This window comes from Mytilus californianus, unplaced genomic scaffold, assembly GCF_021869535.1.
Source record: "Mytilus californianus isolate M0D057914Y unplaced genomic scaffold, xbMytCali1.0.p SCAF_14, whole genome shotgun sequence".
Lineage (NCBI taxonomy): Eukaryota > Metazoa > Mollusca > Bivalvia > Mytilida > Mytilidae > Mytilus > Mytilus californianus.
The window spans coordinates 35,957,392-35,966,738 of NW_026262626.1; the positions used below are offsets into that span (position 1 = coordinate 35,957,392).

The 9,347-nt window shown below is 32.1% G+C and overlaps 1 protein-coding gene across 2 annotated transcripts in view; it reads left to right on the forward strand.

Annotated features, from left to right (window-relative positions):
• Positions 1-9,347, forward strand: part of LOC127724635 (E3 ubiquitin-protein ligase rnf213-alpha-like) — a 1,011,139-nt gene that overhangs the window by 31,347 nt on the left and 970,445 nt on the right. The gene's annotated exons all lie outside the window — the stretch shown is intronic.

Sequence of the window (9,347 nt, forward strand, 5' to 3'; positions counted from 1 at the left end):
TATACAATTCTCAACACCTTTTTTGTTGGGATTTCATTACTTTTCATTGTCACTTACTAAATCTTGATTGCAATTACGGTAATCAAACTGCCACACAATATTGTATGATAATCAACAGGGCCTTACCAGTGGATATTAGGTTTATGCTCACTAATAATTTTTAGCTCACCTGGCCTGAAGGGCCAAGTGAGCTTTTCTCATCACTTTTCGTCCGTCAACCGTCATTAATTTTTACAAAATTCTTCTTCTCTGAAACTACCAATCCAAATTTTTACGAAACTTGGCCACAATCATCACTAGGGTATGTAGTTTAAAAAATGTGTCCAATGACTCGTCTGCCAATCAAGATGGCCGACATCGCTAAAAATACAACATAGGGGTAAAATGCAAGTTTTGTCTATTATTGAAAATCACTATTAATAGAGAAAATTTGACAAGGACAAAATGTTTGAAATGATGAGTCTACCTATTGTCCATTTACTTCCAAACTGTGCGAAGACTTTTTATAGGAGTTATTGTACTTAAATTGAGAGAAACTTTATTTAAAAAAAATAATCAGCAAGATAAGTTCTACAAATACATCAACATGGTTGAAATCGTCGGATGACCCCTTTTTTGGAGCTTGTGCCTTTTAATGACGATTATTACTATTTTTTTTTTTGCGTTTTTTGCCTAATATCTGAAAAAGTATAATAGATAGATAGAAACTTAAATTGGCAAAAATTATCAGCAAGACAATTAGTCAACCAGTTGAAATCATCTGACGACCCCTTATTGGGGTTATTGCCCATTAATGATGGTTCTGACCAATTTTGCGTTTTTGCCTTATATTTGAAAAAACTATAATAGATAGATAGAAACCTTAATAAGCAAAAATGATTAGCAAGACAAGATCTACAAATAAGTCGACATGGTTTAAATCATCTGATGACCCCTTATTGGAGTTGCTCTTTTTGAAAACAATTTTTTTATCATTTTTTTGTATTGTTGCCTACTGCCTGAAAAACTATATGAGATAGATAGAAACATAAATAAGCAAAAATTATCAGCAAGACTAGGTCAACAAAGAAGAGATGTTTGTCATGAATTCTATTCTAGTCCACAAAGATGGAGAGTATCCATTGTTGAAGATGGCATCATGCACATTGACTTCGGTGAGAGACACAGGCTCTTTAGAGCTGCTAGTTATCTTTGTTGACACCTAACAGCAGAACATATTAACAAGTACAAACAATTTCCTTTATCAGGAACTTTTTAAGCCATTAGCTTACAGTGTTTGCAAGCTCTAAATGACTCAGTATTTTTATTTCCCTTATGCTATCTGTTCAACAAATTTAAAAGTAGCAGGCAGCCTGAATCGATTTGTTTTTGTCAGAACAACAATATATTTACTATTTTGTTGATGGTATGTGTTTTTTGGAAGACATCTTTCTAAAGAATATTGTTAGTCAACCTTATTCTGGATTAAGGGTAAACATGAGGATTGATGATAGTAGTACTCTTGTATCTGGGATATTATGCAGCTCCTGACTTACTTGGATTTAAATTTTTTTGGACATACTGTCATTCAGAAACCTGGAAAAAAGAAAACAGACAACAATATATGAGACAAATTTAATATCCAGCACATATGTATTTGGAATAACTTTAATGTGGTCTGCTTGATTTGAAAAAATAAAAAATTTAGAACGTCTAAGATCATAAAAACAAAAAGGAAAAGACTGAATCATCAAAGTAAGGTCAGTTTTGTCTTAGGAAGAAGCAACCTTAGTTTTAGAACAATTACATGAAATATTAACTGAAAACTTATCGTCAAAGTCTATTTTTAAACTATGCATGCCAGTACTCACACTGGCAACTGGGGACTGATAATATTCAAGCTTCCATATGTCTAATTGGTAGTAATAATTGTATGAAACAGTTTTCTGATGGCACATCACATGTTTCTGAAACGTTCATAAAGTTTATATACAAAGACAATACATCTAGAACCTCTGCAAACGTAGTAAGATAATATGCATGAAATAACCTTGTCTTAATATCCCCTATTTCATGTTTTGATCATAACTTAATTCATGCTTGACTTCAAGTCATAATTAGATTGTTGCAAATATCAAGAGTATGTAAAGATCTTGGTTCAGTAATATATCTTGATCAATGAGATTATGTATATACTATGAAACCATGTAGCAGCTATCTCTGATCAATGAGATTATGTAAACATACAATGAAACCATATCACAGCCATCTCTGATCAATGAGATTACGTATATATACAATGAAACCATGTCACAGCCATCTCAGACCAATGAGTTTATGTATATATACAATGAAACCATGTCACAGCCATCTCTGACCAATGTGTTTATGTATATATACAATGAAACCATGTCACAGCCATCTCTGACCAATGAGAACACATATATACAATGAAACCACGCCACAGCTATCTCTGATCAATGAGATTACGTATACATACAATGAAACCATATCACAGCCATCTCTGATCAATAAGATTATGTATATATACAATGAAACCATGTAGCAGCCATCTCTGACCAATGAGTTTACGTATACATACAATGAAACCATGTCACAGCCATCTCTGACCAATGAGATTGAGTATACTTGCAATGAAACCATATCACAGCCATCTCTGATCAATGAGAACACATATATACAATGAAACCATGCCACAGCTATCTCTGATCAATGAGATACGTATACATGCAATGAAACCATATCACAGCCATCTCTGATCAATGAGATTACGTATATATACAATGAAACCATGTATCAGCCATCTCTGATCAATGAGTTTATGTATACATACAATGAAAGCATGTCACAGCCATCTCTTACCAATGAGATTGAGTATACATGCAATAAAACCATATCACAGCCATCTCTGATCAATGAGATTACATATATATACAATGAAACCATATCACAGCCATCTCTGATCAATGAGATTACATATATATACAATGAAACCATGCCACAGCTATCTCTGATCAATGAGATTACGTATATAGACAATTAAACCATGTAGCAGCCATCTCTGATCAATGAGATTTATATGTATACATACAATGAAACCATGTCACAGCTATCTGATCAATGAGATTACATATGTATATAAAGAAACCATGTCACAGCAATGAGATTACATATATATACAACGAAACCATTTCACAGCCATCTCTGACCAATGATATTACGTATACATACAAAGAAACCATGTCACAACCATCTAGGATTAATTGATTACGTATGAATGCATACAATGAAACCATGTCATGATAAATAACAGGAGCTCTGGGTAATGGAACCCCCCCCCCCTTTTCTATATAAGTTTTGTTTCTGTTTCATTTTGTGGGGGGTAAAGATTACATTCACGCAATTAAAACCCTTATGGGGCTGGCTTGATATTTATCAAATTTCCAAAATTTATCACTACTTTGAAATTAAAAAAATATAGTGCATTGAGCACAACATTCTATACATCCTACCTTTTAACATTTCAAGAAATTTATCAATGAAATATATACTCAGATATTCAAGTTACAAAATGATGTGTTTGTGTATAACTACTACTTGGCAGAAAATTATATGTATGAATATAGTATCTGTTCTAAATTATATCAATGACAAATTGGAGTTGTTCATAATTGTAGCTGAACTGTCAAATGCTTAATACAAATACAGTGTTTAATTTTTAGTTCCCACCGCAAAATTAATGCAACCTTTACCCCTCAGTGCTCATAAGCACTTTGATTAGTAAATATTACTTAATATTTTAACTTATTATCACTTATTTTAAGTGTCCTTGTTCTTATCAATACGATTTTATAACATGGGTAGATTATATATGATGACCCTTTATTCTTTTTTCCTTTGGGGTCCATTCCCCAAGTTAGATCAATGGGATAGTTAATACATATACCTTAACCAGAGAACAACCATACATTTTCTCGAAATAGAAAATGTATTTGTAGATGGCTTACAAACAGGTAGAATGTGAGCGTTTCTATCCTGTTTTGAGTCGAGTAGAAATAAAATTTATATTTCTGGAAAATGTATAGTTGTTCTCTTTATAATGCAACTCTTACAAATGTTCCAAATCATGATAAGGCAACATATCTAATTTGCGCGTTTTAAATGTCATTGGACTATATTCGAATATTTGCCAAAATTATCATTTTAAATCGCATTAAACTAAAATAAAAAAAGAAATGATCACAATTTTGTCAGTTATGGAGCAACTTTAAAATTCGATCACTATCAAGATTTCAGAAAAAAAACCCACTTTATGTTCTACTGACAGAAGAACTAACTGCTATTCAAAGTATACATGGTACACCCATTTAGCATTGGTAGATGGTACTGATGAACATAATGCTTACAAAAGTTCCTGTTGAAAAATATTGAACTTTGCTAATGTTGCTTCCGCCATAAAACTCCGAGTCGCACCTATACCACACAACAATAAAATGCTTCGCTGGGGCGCAGCTTGATACGACCGCAGAGGTCGAACCCTGAACAGTTGGGGCAAGTATGGACACAACATTCAAGCTTGATACAGCTCTGAATTTGGATTGTTATTAAATATTTGACACAGCGTAGGTTTCTGACACAGAAAGAATGTGGTCTAAGAACTTGAATTTTTTTAATTTACCTATTATGGTCCAATGTCCAAAATCAAAATACATGGTTAGATTCAGCATATCAAAGAACCCCATATTTTCAATTTTTGTTGAAATCAAACAAAGTTTAATTTTGGACCCCAACTTGGACAAACTTGAAAACTGGGCCCATAATCAAAAATCTAAACACATGTTTAGATTCAGCATATCAAAGAACCCCAATAATTCAATTTTTGCTAAAATCAAACTAAGTTTAATTTTGGACCCTTTGGACCTTAATGTAGACCAATTTAAAAAACGGGACTTAAAATTAAAAATCTAAATACACGGTTAGATTTGGAATATCAAAGAACCCCAATAATTCAATTTTTGATGAAATCAAACAAAGTTTAATTTTGGACCCTTTTGACCTCAATATGAACTAATTTGATAGCGGGGCCCACAAATAAAAAATCTAAATTCATGGTTAGATTCAGCATATCAAAGAACCCCATATATTCAATTTTTGTTGAAATCAAAAAAAGTTTAATTTTGGACCCCAACTTGGACCAACTTGAAAACTGGGCCCATAATCAAAAATCTAAACACATGTTTAGATTTAGCATATCAAAGAACCCTAAGAATTCAATTTTTGTTAAAATCAAACTAAGTTTAATTTTGGACCCTTTGGACCTCAATGAAGACCAATTTTAAAAAATGGGACCCAAATTAAAAATCTAAAAACACGGTTAGATTTGGCATATCAAAGAACCCCAATTATTCAATTTTTGATGAAATCAAACAAAGTTTAATTTTAGACCCTTTTGACCTCAATATGAACCAATTTGATAGCTGGGCCCACAAATAAAAAATCTAAATACATGGTTAGATTCAGCATATCAAAGAACCTCATATATTCAATTTTTGTTGAAATCAAACAAAGTTTACTTTTGGACCCCAATTTGGACCAACTTGAAAACTGGGCCCATAATCAAAAATCTAAATACATGTTTAGATTCAGCATATCAAAGAACCCCATATATTCAATTTTTGTTGAAATCAAACAAAGTTTAAATACTGGACCCTATCTTGGACCAACTTGAAAACTGGGCCCATAATCAAAAATCTAAACACATGTTTAGATTTAGCATATCAAAGAACCCCAAGAATTCAATTTTTGTTAAAATCAAACTAAGTTTAATTTTGGACCCTTTGGACCTCAATGAAGACCAATTTAAAAAAATGGGACCCAAATTAAAAATCTAAAAACACGGTTAGATTTGGCATATCAAAGAACCCCAATAATTCAATTTTTGATGAAATCAAACAAAGTTTAATTTTAGACCCTTTTGACCTCAATATGAACCAATTTGATAGCGGGGCCCACAAATAAAAAATCTAAATACATGGTTAGATTCAGCATATCAAAGAACCTCATATATTCAATTTTTGTTGAAATCAAACAAAGTTTAATTTTGGACCCCAATTTGGACCAACTTGAAAACTGGGCCCATAATCAAAAATCTAAAGTCATGTTTAGATTCAGCATATCAAAGAACCCCATATATTCAATTTTTGTTGAAATCAAACAAAGTTTAAATACTGGACCCTATCTTGGACCAACTTGAAAACTGGGCCCATAATCAAAAATCTAAACACATGTTTAGATTTAGCATATCAAAGAACCCCAAGAATTCAATTTTTGTTAAAATCAAACTAAGTTTAATTTTGGACCCTTTGGACCTCAATGAAGACCAATTTTAAAAAATGGGACCCAAATTAAAAATCTAAAAACACGGTTAGATTTGGCATATCAAAGAACCCCAATAATTCAATTTTTGATGAAATCAAACAAAGTTTAATTTTAGACCCTTTTGACCTCAATATGAACCAATTTGATAGCGGGGCCCACAAATAAAAAATCTAAATACATGGTTAGATTCAGCATATCAAAGAACCTCATATATTCAATTTTTGTTGAAATCAAACAAAGTTTAATTTTGGACCCCAATTTGGACCAACTTGAAAACTGGGCCCATAATCAAAAATCTAAAGTCATGTTTAGATTCAGCATATCAAAGAACCCCATATATTCAATTTTTGTTGAAATCAAACAAAGTTTAAATACTTGACCCTATCTTGGACCAACTTGAAAACTGGGCCCATAATCAAAAATCTAAACACATGTTTAGATTCAGCATATCAAAGAACCCCAAGAATTCAATTTTTGTTAAAATCAAACTAAGTTTAATTTTGGACCCTTTGGACCTTAATGTAGACCAATTTAAAAAACAGGACCCAAAATTAAAAATCTAAATACACGGTTAGATTTGGAATATCAAAGAACCCCAATAATTCAATTTTAGATGAAATCAAACAAAGTTTAATTTTGGACCCCAATTTGGACCAACTTGAAAACTGGGCCAAAAATCAAAAATCTACATACATGTTTAGATTCAGCATATCAAAGAACCTCATATATTCAATTTTTGCTAAAATCAAACAAAGTTTAATTTTGGACCCTTTGGACCTTAATGTAGACCAATTTGAAAACTGGACCCAAAATTAAAAATCTAAATACACTGTTAGATTCGGCATAACAAATAAATAAATGTGATCAAAGATTTTTCAAATCTTATGCGCCATACTGTGCAATTAAAGATTACTTCTTGAAATTTTTCAATATTTGAAATTTGAAAAAAAAATAATATTTGAAGAATAATTCTTTTTAATTTCTGAAATCTGAAATGAGAAAAAATTGACCCCCCACAATTTCTTTTTATCCCCCCCCCCCCCTTTTTTCCCCCAAAAAATTCTTTCCCTCAAGATATGGTCATAATCTCAATTCAAATTTCCAATGGAGTTGGCAACCATAATTACCCATTTAAATTTACCATAGTGCTAACTTAATCTATTTTATAATAGAATTAAAAATATAGTGTCAAATCTTTCATATGGATTTTTTGGTAAAAAAAAAAGATGCAACATTTGCAGATATTTTTACTGGTCTTCCTTAATAAATATGTATTTCTTTAAACATAATTTAAAAGCAGTGTAAGGGAAGTAACCAAAACGTTGTATTTGGATTACCTCCCTTACACTGTTTTAAATTATCTTTATTGTTCATTAACCATTACTTTATACATAATTTTAAAGCAGTGTAAGGGAGATAATTTCAATGATGTATTTGATTTATCTCCCTTACACTGCTTTAAATTATGTTTTGTACTAAAGTATTTGTCCATTAACCAGGACAACCTTGTTTTTCCCCCTTTTTTGCCCCTAATTCCTAAACGGTTTGAGCCATAACCCCCCAAAGCAAATCCTAACCATCCCTTTGTGGTATGGAAACTTGTAGTATAATTTCAGAGAGATCCATACACCGTTCCACAGTTATATCGGGAAACTAGAAAATGCTTATTTTTGGCCCCTTTTTGGCCCCTTTTTGGCCTCTAATTCCTTAACTGTTGGTACCATAACCCCCAAAATCAATCCCAACCTTCCTTTTGTGGTATTTAACCTTATGGTCAAATTTCAAAAAGATCCATTCACTTAAACTAAAGTTAGAGTGCGAAAACCAATGTGTCTTCGGACGACGACGCCGGCGGACGACGACGACGACGCCAACGTCATACCAATATACGACCACAAAATTTTTTTGCGGTCGTATAAAAAGTAGTCACATGCTTAAAATGAATCACAGAAGACAAGAAATACAAAGTAATAAGACTTAAAACAAGAAGAGCAGACACCTGGCCCTCCAAGCAACATGTTAAAGGCCTAGGTTAAACACAGATGAAATATCTTTGAAATTTATAAATGTTTATAACAGATTTTCTAAAAGTTTCTACCTGATTAAAAACAAAAACAAACATTTAAAAAGGAAACTAGTTCCACTGATGGTATGCATAGCTCTAATTCCTTGCCGGGGTTTGTCTATACTTTTTGTTCCTTTTCGTTTATATCAGCTTTTAAACAATCAACATATATATATTTGTATCAAGTTTGGGATTTTTACAAATATTTGCCTCAAGTATCACTGAAGAAAGATATTGCCAAAATGTGAGACTGGTACCATTTAATGTTAAAATAAATCTGCCAAATTATTTAAGTGATAAAAAGTAGTTAGCAGGCTATAAGAGTCTTCATCAATGCAGAAAAAACTAAATATTTTTTTGTTATCATCTGCTTGACCACACTATTTTTATTCATCAATTGAGGATCAGAATATTTTTTTAGGAAAAAACCATAACCCCCCCCTTTGAAGTTAAATTGTTGTTCCCTAATAGTCCCTTTTGGCTTGTCTGGTCTATAGAACCATGTGGGCTTTGTCATGAATTGATGTATATAGTGCATACACTTTTTACATAATTTCTTCTCTGAAATAAAAATCCTATCATAACCAAAATTTGCAGGAGTCTTCTACGAGGCTAATTGTTTTAAAACTAATGGGATTGATGATTTGAAATAGCCCTCAAATGATCCCCATTAATGTTACGGACCAATGTTACAAGAATGTTATTCAGGTGAAAAATAAATGGCAGAATAGCTCAAAATAGTTCCCAAGGAAACCACAAGAAAATATCGTCTTCAACAATTTTAACATAACATAGCACAAGTAGTCCATCCTACTTATGCAATATACCTGAAGAAGGTTCAATAAATTAGGCATTTTTGATTGTAATATTGTAAACAAGACAAGCCTGTGTCGGTCTGTAGTCC